Genomic DNA, 10,923 nt, shown 5'->3' on the forward strand with positions numbered 1-10,923 from the left:
TAGGACATTGCAAAGGAAATGTCTTCTCCTCTCCTATATTTCCTCTGTGCCTCAACTAGAGAGCCCACATGCCACAAACTACAGAGCCCATGTGCTCTGGAACCTGTGGGCCACAACTAGGGAGAAGCCCACACACCACAAGGAAAGATCCCATGTGCCACAATTAAGACCCGACACAAAAAAAAAAAAAAAAAAAAAGATAACTCAGTTTGGGCTTCCCTGGTGGCACAGTGGTTGAGAGTCCGCCTGCCGATGCAGGGGACATGGGTTCATGCCCCAGTCCGGGAAGATCCCACATGCCATGGAGCGGCTGGGCCCGTGAGCCATGGCCACTAAGCCTGCGTATCCGGAGCCTGTGCTCCGCAGGGGAGAGGCCACAACAGTGAGAGGCCTGCATACCACAAAAAAAAAAAAAAAAAGACCCGACACAGCCAAGAATAATAAATTAATTTTTAAAAAAGACATCCTAAGAGAGATAACATATTGATACTGATAGTTTATTGATCCAATTATTCCTTTAATTAACTTTCTCAAACAAGAAGATTACAAGAGAATAAGCCACGAACAGAACTTAATTCTTTAATATTTTGGTTCCATTGCCCTAATTGTAATACCATTCTATGTGTGATGAAAACAGAAAAATCACATTTTACTTCTGATTTTTAATAGTTTGAGGGATCACTTCCTTTTATTAATTAATTGTTAATAGGTTATAATAAGTTGTAGTGACAATTTGCTTTTACTAGTGCTTTGCATAAAACATGATACATTCAGTTTAGCACAGTGCCTATCCAGAAACCAAGGTAGTAATGTACAGCATGGTGACTGTAGTTAATAACACTGTATTCCATATTTGAAAGTTGCTAAGAGAGTAGATCTTAAAAGTCCAGATCACAAGAAAAAGAAAAAGAAAAAAAAATTTTGTAACTATTTATGGTAGCAGATGGTAACTGGACTTATTGTGGTGATCATTTTGCAATGTATACTAATATTCAATCATTATACTGTACACCTGAAACTAATATAATGTTATATGTCAATTATACCTCAACAAAAAAATAAATAATTGACAAAGAAAGAAAGAAAGAAAGAAAGAAAGAAAGAAAGCAAGCTTAGGTATAGAGTTCTCAGGTAAAAATACTTTTTTCCTCAAAATTTTGAAGATATTGCTCCCTTGTCTTTAAGCTTCCAGTGCTGCTGCTGAAAAGTTCAGTGCTCTCTGATTCTTTATCCTTTGATTTTGACCTTTTTTTTCCCCCCACTAGGAAGCTTTCAAAATCTTTACCCAATGTGTTCTGAAATTTCACAGTTATATGCCTTGCTTTGGGTCTTTTTTTTTTTTTTCTTTCTTTCTTTCATTGTGTGGGGTACTGGGTGAGTCCTTTCAATCAATATCCTTCTGTTCTGAAATTTTTTATTATTTTTTTTTGATAATTGCCTCCTCTCTCTTCTTTCTTTCTCTTATTATTTGGGTATGGGGACTCTTGGACTGATCAACTAATTTTCCTATCTTTTCTATCTTTCATCTCTGGCTTACTCTGCTTTCTCAGAGATTTCTTTAAATTTATGTGCCACCTTTTTTTTTTTAATCACTCTCAGCTATCCTATTTTTAATTTCCAAGTACTCTTTCTTGTTCTTTGAACATTTCTTGTTTATATATTTTATGTAGTATTCTATTTTTGTTTGTTTTGTTTAGTTTTTATGGATGGACTCTCTTATCCCTATGGAGTATAATTATGGTCTTTTTTTCTGAGAAGTTTACTTCTACTTCCTATTATTATTTGTTTTTTCTGGCTTCCTTTTTTTCCTATTTACTTTGATCTCCCTTCAAACGCTGAAGGCTTCCTTCAATCTGATACTTGGCTATTAGTATTTAAGTGTGAAGCACAACAGAACAGATTGTAAGCTGTTGGATTCTGGACCTCACCATAGGAAGACCAGGTTGCATTTTTTAAAATTGAAATGAGCCTCAAATGTCAGTATGTAGATAGAGCTCTTTCATTTGGAGCTACTCAGTGTCTACAGAGTAGAAGCCTCCAAACTCTGGGATATAAACTTCACTCTGGTTTCTGATATTAAACATTAGCACTGGGGGGAGGGGGAGAATAGGGCTAATTTTCTCTAAGATTTATAAATTAAATACTCAAAAGAACTTACTTCCTGTAGTACTTGACTTAAAAATTTACCATAAGCAATAGACACAATAACTAAATTTCTCTAAATATTTGCCCTTAGAAAATGCGGACTTTTAAATTTCAATCTGACAGGATTTTTAAGATGGAGTGGACAGTGGGACCCAAAAGATTAAAAACCTCTACTCTAAGAAAACTTTATATTTACCAGCGGCATTGGAAGACTAGAAGAGAACTGGGGATTTGGGGCTTTAAGCCACAGTTATAAAAGGCTTTTTTAGAAGCCGCAATCTAGAAATAACAATTGTGTGAACTTTCTGGAACCAGTACCTGAGACCCAGGTGGAAGAGCCCTGCCCTGGACCCCACATGTCACAAACATACCTAAAATGAACTTATTAAATAACACACAGGCACCTCTGATACTTGGAATCCAGTGCATATTGCTGGTACAATTGTGACTCATAAACATCCAATCCTGGAAATAACACCATTTAGTACCCAAGGAAATAATTCTCCACATCTTTTGCCCTATGTCTACAATACAAAAGGCAACTGAATACAAATACCGTGGAATACGGTTTATGGTGCAGTTGACATAGGAGAAAGAACTTGCTTTGGAATGTGGGGAGGATTTGAGTAGCAGAGACAGATAAGAGAAAAGACAAAATAATTAACTTGTCAAATTCTTCCTCTCATTGTGAATGCAATAGCTTTTGGCCTAATGAAGTATCTTCCCTAGTGCCAAGTATCCATTTTCTTGCTTCTCTCAGGACACCAGAGATACTCACAAATTAAAGAAAATTTCAAACAGTTGAACATAGTGGCTGAGGAACATTTTACAATACTGAACACTTTTATATTATTTTTCAAATTGTGTGTATGTAGGTGTAGACATAGCATACATGAAGTGTGATACAAACTCTACATTAGCAAAATGGACGTGTTATACTAGAATTGCAGATAGTTTGATTTTCATAAAAGTATGTAATAAGGTTTCATTAAATTTTCAAAAATTAAATTTAAAAACTTTATAATTGTGAATCTGAGTTGTTAATATTAAATAAAATTCATATATTTATTGTTTTTAATTTTAATGGGTAATTATACATTTGGTAGGAAAATAGCTTTTTGAGTTATCTGAAAATAATTTTTTTATTAGTTTCTGCTTTATAACAAAGTGTATCAGTCATACATATACATCTGTTCCCACATCCCTTCCCTCTTGCGTCTCCCTCCCTCCCACCCTCCCTATCCCACCCCTCCAGGCGGTCACAAAGCACCGAGCTGATCTCCCTGTGCTATGCAGCTGCTTCCCACTATCTACCTTACATTTGGTAGTGTATATATGTCAGTGCCACTCTCTCACATTGTCACAGCTTACCCTTCCCCCTCCCCATATCCTCAAGTCCATTCTCTAGTAGGTCTGTGTCTTTATTTCTGTTTTACCCCTAGGTTCTTCATGACATTTTTTTTTCTTAAATTCCATATATATGTGTTAGCATACGGTATTTGTCTTTCTCTTTCTGACTTACTTCACTCTGTATGACAGACTCTAGGTCTATCCACCTCATTACAAATAGCTCAGTTTCGTTTCTTTTTATGGCTGAGTAATATTCCATTGTATATATGTGCCACATCTTCTTTATCCATTCATCCGATGATGGACACTTAGGTTGTTTCCATCTCCGGGCTATTGTGAATAGAGCTGCAATGAACATTTTGGTACATGTCTCTTTTTGAATTATGGTTTTCTCAGGGTATATGCCTAGTAGTGGGATTGCTGGGTCATATGGTAGTTCTATTTGTAGTTTTTTAAGGAACCTCCATACTGTTCTCCATAGTGGCTGTACCAATTCACATTCCCACCAGCAGTGCAAGAGTGTTCCCTTTTCTCCACACCCTCTCCAGCATTTATTGTTTCTAGATTTCTTGATGATGGCCATTCTGACTGGTGTGAGATGATATCTCATTGTAGTTTTGATTTGCATTTCTCTAATGATTAATGATGTTGAGCATTCTTCATGTGTTTGTTGGCAGTCTGTATATCTTCTTTGGAGAAATGTCTATGAAAATAATTTTAATTTGTGATTTTTTTTACATTTACTTTAATTTATATTTTATACACATTCAAAATAATCACTTTTTTAATCCTTTGGATGATAGAATGAGTACAAGTTGAGATCATGACAGAAAAAGAAGATAGAAGAGTGGAGCTCAAAAACAGTAAAAAAAAAAAAACTCTCAAAAGGAAAAATAAATTAAAAAACCTTCAAAGAGGCTACCTGCTCGAATATTTAAAAACTGAAACAATGAAAGTGTTCATGAACCACATGAAATTTGCAAACAGCACATTACAAATTCTTTGCTTACTGAATATTTAATTATTGATGAAAGTGACGAAGAAACTTATGTTAACATATTTTGTCAGGACACTGGTCAACTACACTGTTTATAAATGACTTTGTCCTTTTACATTAAGGTCATTGTATATCTTTTCTTATTTTTAACTTTGCATCTACTGTTAAATATTTAATTCGGCTTAGGAAACACCATCATCACTAAATTTGTTATATTCTTAGTAGTTTCACTTTCTTCTGTTACTTGTCTTTCCCCTGTGTCTGATAAGTTGAATACAATACAGAAGATGAAGGGGAGTCATTCCAAACAAAACTGCTTTTTGACTTTTGGCATATCTCCTCTTATCCATGTTAGTCACACCCAAGAAGTCAAATAGCTTTTGGGACAGATTATACCTGGGCACTTTTGTTTCACGATTTAATGTAAAACATCTCAGGCATTGCAATATTGTTCCTTTCTTTGGTACTTTTGCTTCTGTATTTTGTTGTAATAATACCATACCTTATCTACAGTTTCCAAATCACTTTTATTACTTGTAATGCCAGTGAAGCCCCACAACAGCCATGGGTGGTAGAACTCACATTTACATTAGAGAAAACCATGTTTTCAACACCATCAAAGTGACAGATTTGTGACAACCAGTGGTATACTGGTAAATGTTTAACAACTGTCTCTTGGAGGATATGGAGAGCCCTGCTTGTAGAGTTTACCAATTTCCTTGAAGTGACTACTCCCAGCATGGCCAATGTCAAGCTACCTATGTGATGTCAACTGGCTCCTAAAAGTTCTGAAAAGTTAACAAAGGGCTCTTGCAAACAAGAGGAAGTGAGCTCCAGCACACCAACAGTCACTTTAAGTTGAATCCAAAGTATATGAAACATATACTTGCACATGTGCCTTGTTTTGAAATTAAGATTATCAAAATTAAAAAAAATTGGATATGCCAATGTAGTTGGTGGATTAAACCAACAATGAAGCTATTAAGTGGTAAATTATCAATATATGTGGTCTCAGTTACAAATGCTTTTGGAGTTCTCAGAGGGTAGCGAGTTGATGGACAGGTTCTAAACTGGCCTTCAATGACGTCCAACTCATGGTACTCATGCCCTTGTGGAATCCACTCCCTCCAGTGTGGGCAGAACTTGTTACTTTCTTCTAACTTCCTTAACCAACAGAATATGGCAAAGGTGATGGGATGCCATTTGTGTGATTATGTTATGTTAGACTGTAACTTTTGTCTTACTAGCAGACTCTGTTTCTGGCTTTGATGAAGCAAGCTGTTATGTTGTGAGCTGATCTATGGGGAGGCCCACATGGCAAGGAACTGAGGTCCTCAGTCCAACAGCTTGTAAGGAACTGAATTCTGCCAACAACTGTGTGAGCTTGGAAGCAGATCCTTTCCCATTAGAACTTGAGATGAGACTGCAGCATGGACCAATACCTTGATTGCAGCCTTGTGAGATACCGTGAAGCAGAAGACCAGCTAAGCCATGTGCAAACTCCTGACCCCACAAATAACGAGATAATAAATGTGTGTTGTTTTAAGCCACTAAGTTTGTGTAATTTGTTATGCAGTGATAGATAACTAATATAGTCAGTGTGTATTGGAGTATTGTCCTAGAGAATGTTATGTGGGATTGTAGTATTAGAAATTTAAATTTTAATGAGTTTTGATAGTGCAGGGATTGGAGGGGGCTTTGAGGGAACATTGGAAGATAAGCTTAGTTTGAAAGAGTAGGGTCTATTAAGAAGGCACTTAAAAATTCATTTATGGGAATTCCCTGGCAATCCAGTGGTTAGGACTCAGCGCTTTCACTGCTGGAGCCTGGGTTCAATCCCTGGTCAGGGAACTAAGAGCCCTCAAGCTGTGCAGCATGGCTGAAAACAAAAATTAAAAATACAAATAAATTTTTAAAAATAAAAATAAAAATTCATTTATTCAACTAATAATGATTTAATACCAACCTTATGCCAAATACTTTTGGAGGGCAATGTTATACAGTATTGAGAAAAGACAAACAAGATTTATGTAGCTTAAAATCTAATCGCGGTTAAGAGGGAGCTGGCAATCAACAAACAAGTAAATACAAGAGAACAATACGATTATGCAGAGAATTAAAGCAGAATGGTGTGTTAGGGAGTGACTAGCTGGCTACTGTAGATTAGGTGGTAAGAAAAGGTGTGGCAGGCCTGTAGATTGTCGCCTGCATCCATTTTCTCCCTCTTTCCTTCTAGTAACAGAATCCCCCAAGTTTTGACCAGGCAACTTGCTACCCAGGTAGCAACCATATTTCCCAGCCTCCCTTGCAGCTAGGTGTGAACATGTGACTAAGTGAGCAAGATTGATGTTACAATTTCCAGATCTTGTTTTCATAAGGAAATTGTTTTTTCTGCACTTTCTATTTTTCCCCCTTTTCCAGGCTGAAATGTAGACAAGTGTGGAACAGCTTCAATCATGTGAACAAAGATTGAACCTTCTGAACAATCCAGAACAGGCTAGAAGGAACCTGGGTCTCTGAATGATTTCATGGAGCAGAGCTGCCCACTCACCCTTTACCAACTGCCTACCTCTGGACTGTTATGTGAGAGAAATAAACTTTAATATTTTTGAGTTACTATATTTGGGAACCTCTTCGTTATAGTACTGAGCCTATGCCCTGCTACTACAGGTGACCTCTCAGAAGAGGCAACATTTAAGCTAAGACCTAAGTGACAAGAATGAACACACCATACAAAGAAGAAGAGAAAGAGCATTTCAGACAAATGAAAAGGACCTAAATGGAGAAAGGTCGGTATGGCTGGGGCATAGGGAGTGAAGGGCAGAGATAAGCTTGGAGAATTAGCCTGGGACCAGATCACATAGGGGTTTCAAGGTTAAGGTAGGGAATTTTTAGTTTAAATGTTATAGAAAACCATTCGAGAATTTTAAAATATTCAAGTAAGAGAAGTGTCATAATTGGATTTTTTAAAAAAATCACTCTGGGGCTTCCCTGGTGGCGCAGTGGTTGAGAGTCCGCCTGCCGATGCAGGGGACATGGGTTCGTGTCCCAGTCCGGGAAGATCCCACATGCCGCGGAGCGGCTGGGCCCGTGAGCCATGGCCGCTGAGCCTGCGCGTCCAGAGCCTGCGCGTCCGGAGCCTGTGCTCCGCAACAGGAGAGGCCACAACAGTGAGAGGCCCACATACCGCAAAAAAAAAAAAAAAAATCACTCTGGCTACTCAGTGGTAAGTCATCCGAGGGGGCAAAGTGAAGGCACAGAGATTTTTTTTAAAATCTTTATTTGGCCATGTTGGGTCTTAGTTGTGGCACGTGGGATCTTTCATTGCGTTGCACGGGCTTCTCTCTAGTTGCAGCGCATGGGCTCCAGAGCGCACAGGCGCAGTTGCCCCGCGGCATGTGGGAGGGATGTTAGTTCCCCAACCAGGGATTGAACCCTAGTGCTCTGCATTAGAAGGCGGGTTTTTAACCACTGGACCGCCAGGGAAGTTCCAGAGAGATTGTTTAGAAAGCTAGTGCAGTAGTCCAGGGGAACAAATTTTAGTGCTCTGAACTAAGGTAGCAACGAAGATAGAGGATAAATCCTTGAAATGTTTTAGAAGTATCATCAAGAAGGCTAATGATAGATTGGATTGGTAGGAGGAGTGCAGGAAAGAGTGGAATGAAGGATGTCTTTGGGCTTGAGCAACTGCTATTTAATGAGATAGTTGCTACGTGAAGGATGGACCATAAGGATGCAAGAGCAGAGCAGAAACGTCAGCCAGGGAGCTTGAATTGAGGACAGCTGGATCTTTTGTTTTTGTTTTTGTGGGGAGGGGGCAAGTTTTGCTGTGAAAAGGAATAGCTCTCTTAGCCACTTTAGCTTCAATATGCTTATTAGACATTCAATCTGAAATGTCAGGTAGGCAAGTGTCCCAAAGGTCTGGAATTCAAAGGAGATGTCTGGGTGGGAGATACAGATTTGAAAGTCACTAGTATATGGATGTGTTATAAAGCCATGGACTGGATGAAGTAGGTCACTCAGGGAGAAAGTGCACATGGAGAAGAGGGCGGAGGAGAAGCCAAGGGCACTGCAGTGTTGGATAGAATATATAGATGTCAAAGGAAAACCAAAAAAGAGAGGTGTCACAAAAGCCTGGAGAATTGTTTCAAGAAGGAAGGTGTAGTTAATTGTGTCAACAGTTATTGAAAGACAGTTAAACGAGGACTGACATCATTCTTTGAACCACTGGCTTTGACAAGATGTGGGCCTTGAGAAATATCCATTTCAAGGGCGAAGAAGAGATGAGGAGGTGAAGACCAAAAGTACAGACATGTCTTTTAGGGAGTTTTGCTGTTGAAGGAGAGCAGAAAAATTGGGTGCTAGCTGAAGGCAGAAGTGGGGTCAAGTAAGGATTTTTTTTTAATTTGGGTAAGATTTCAACAGGAAGGACTACTAAAGAGAATGAGGAGTGAGGGGTACAGTTAGAGGTGTCTTAAGAAGGTCTAGGGGATGGGAATCCTTTAAGTCCTTTAGGCAATCCTTCATGTGCAAAGCAAAAAATGTTCAATACGAATTTCTTTTTTAAACTCGTAAAGTGGGAAAAATCATCAGTGATAAAAACAGGGCAGATGATAAAGGAGTGACATATGTTTTGGACATATTAAGTTCAGTGAAATATTTAAATAAGATTAACTGACCAACTTAGTACAAGAGACTTTGAGCTTCAAGATAGTAATGATCCTTAAGAAAAATAATATATTTTACAAAGGATCAGTCCAGTTGGTAGACACCATTTAAATTATCCTAGGAACTTCCCTGGTGGTCCAGTGGAACTAAGATCCCACATGCTGCAAGGCATGGCCAAAAAAAAAATTATCCTATATCAAATTAACAAGGACTTACCTTGCCAGGATTCTCGGCACTTTTATATTCACTTAAATTGCATTGGGAAAAAGCATAACAGTAACTGAAAAGCAACTAATTATAAGCAATTACAAGCCAAATTATGTTTATACCAAAATTAGTGTTTGAGGTGGTTTAGTAGACTGATTCTTCATTTCAATAAGCAACTATCAAATAATAGAATAGCTTGTAAAACACATAAATACTTCTTTTATCTTTATTCCAAGTGTAAGCACCGCATTCTCTTTGAATTATTATAATAAAATAAGCAACTTTCATTATCTTTTGTCCCAATCCCCAGTTTGAGTTGGATGCTTTTAAAAACAAGGCAAGAGTAGCATATATACCTAGTGCACAACATAGCTTCTTTCAACAGGTTTGACGTAGAAATGCGAACAAACTCATGCTCCTGTAAAGACAACTACTACCCTGCAGGGAATCTAGAGTACAAACTCAAAGCACGTCTTCTTCATCAAGTTTTTGACGCTTACAACATTGTCTTATTTCACTTGTAGTTGAGGTAAGTCTTTCTCTAAGGATGATAAGGAAAGGTCTTTTGTCTTGTGACAGTGCTGATTTTTACGTCTGGTTGGTTTTTTTCTCCCATATTTCTGAGTAAAAGTCACAACTTTGTTACCACAGTTTTGCCACCTCAGGTTAAACTGTTTGACTACGACTCGACAACTTTTACAGTTTATTTGATTACTGAAATTACAGATTCATGACTCTAAATCACGACTAGTGATAGCTCTGAATCCCTGTTACGCTCATTTCCCTGCAAACAATTTCAGATTATATTTATTTTTGGTTCTTTTTTATTGAATGGAGTTTTTAAATTCTATAGTGCTTCACAGTTTTCAAAAGTCTCACACAGATGATTTCATACAATCCCAAAATAACCCTTTTCCCCCCTACCCCTTTATGTCCCACTTTCAAGTTATACTTAATAAATCAGGTTCTAGAAACAGTTTTGCAGAATAAAGTCCCACCAGTTGACCTAATTGAGCGCGGAGTCGCCAGTGCTTCACGGCAGCTACTGCGCTGGGCCAACTCGGAGGCTTGGCGAGCCACATGCTGGGAGGTAGGTAGAGCCGGAGCCCTTCGAGGCTGGGCGCCACGTTGCTTTTCCCTTTTTGAATAGGGAGACAACGCTTCTGGCTATTGTGTAAACCGGTCGAGAACTGCGTTCATTCGCACATCAGCTAAAGAGAGAGCAGAATTAAAGCGCCTTCTAATCCGACCCTTGGCAACATGTGCGTCACGGACCAATGTTGAGTTTTAATGCCTGGCTTCGTTCGCCTTGGGGAAGCTTACTTGAGAGAATGGCCGAGTACCTCGACAATCGCGACGAAGTGCACAGGATCAAAACCCCCACGCCAGCCCAGCAGTGGCCACCGCCCCCACCGAACCCCGCCAACCCTCCAGAGGACCCACCCATGTTCCCCGATAACCAGTTGTTTTACGCAGGGCTACACAGCCTTTCCTCACTCTGTCCCCGCTCTCCCACCCACTCCGCATTCGACCCCAGGTTTGTAGTCCCCAGCCGA

This window comes from Hyperoodon ampullatus (genome assembly GCF_949752795.1).
Source record: "Hyperoodon ampullatus genome assembly, chromosome: 12".
NCBI classification, from domain to species: Eukaryota; Metazoa; Chordata; class Mammalia; order Artiodactyla; family Ziphiidae; genus Hyperoodon; species Hyperoodon ampullatus.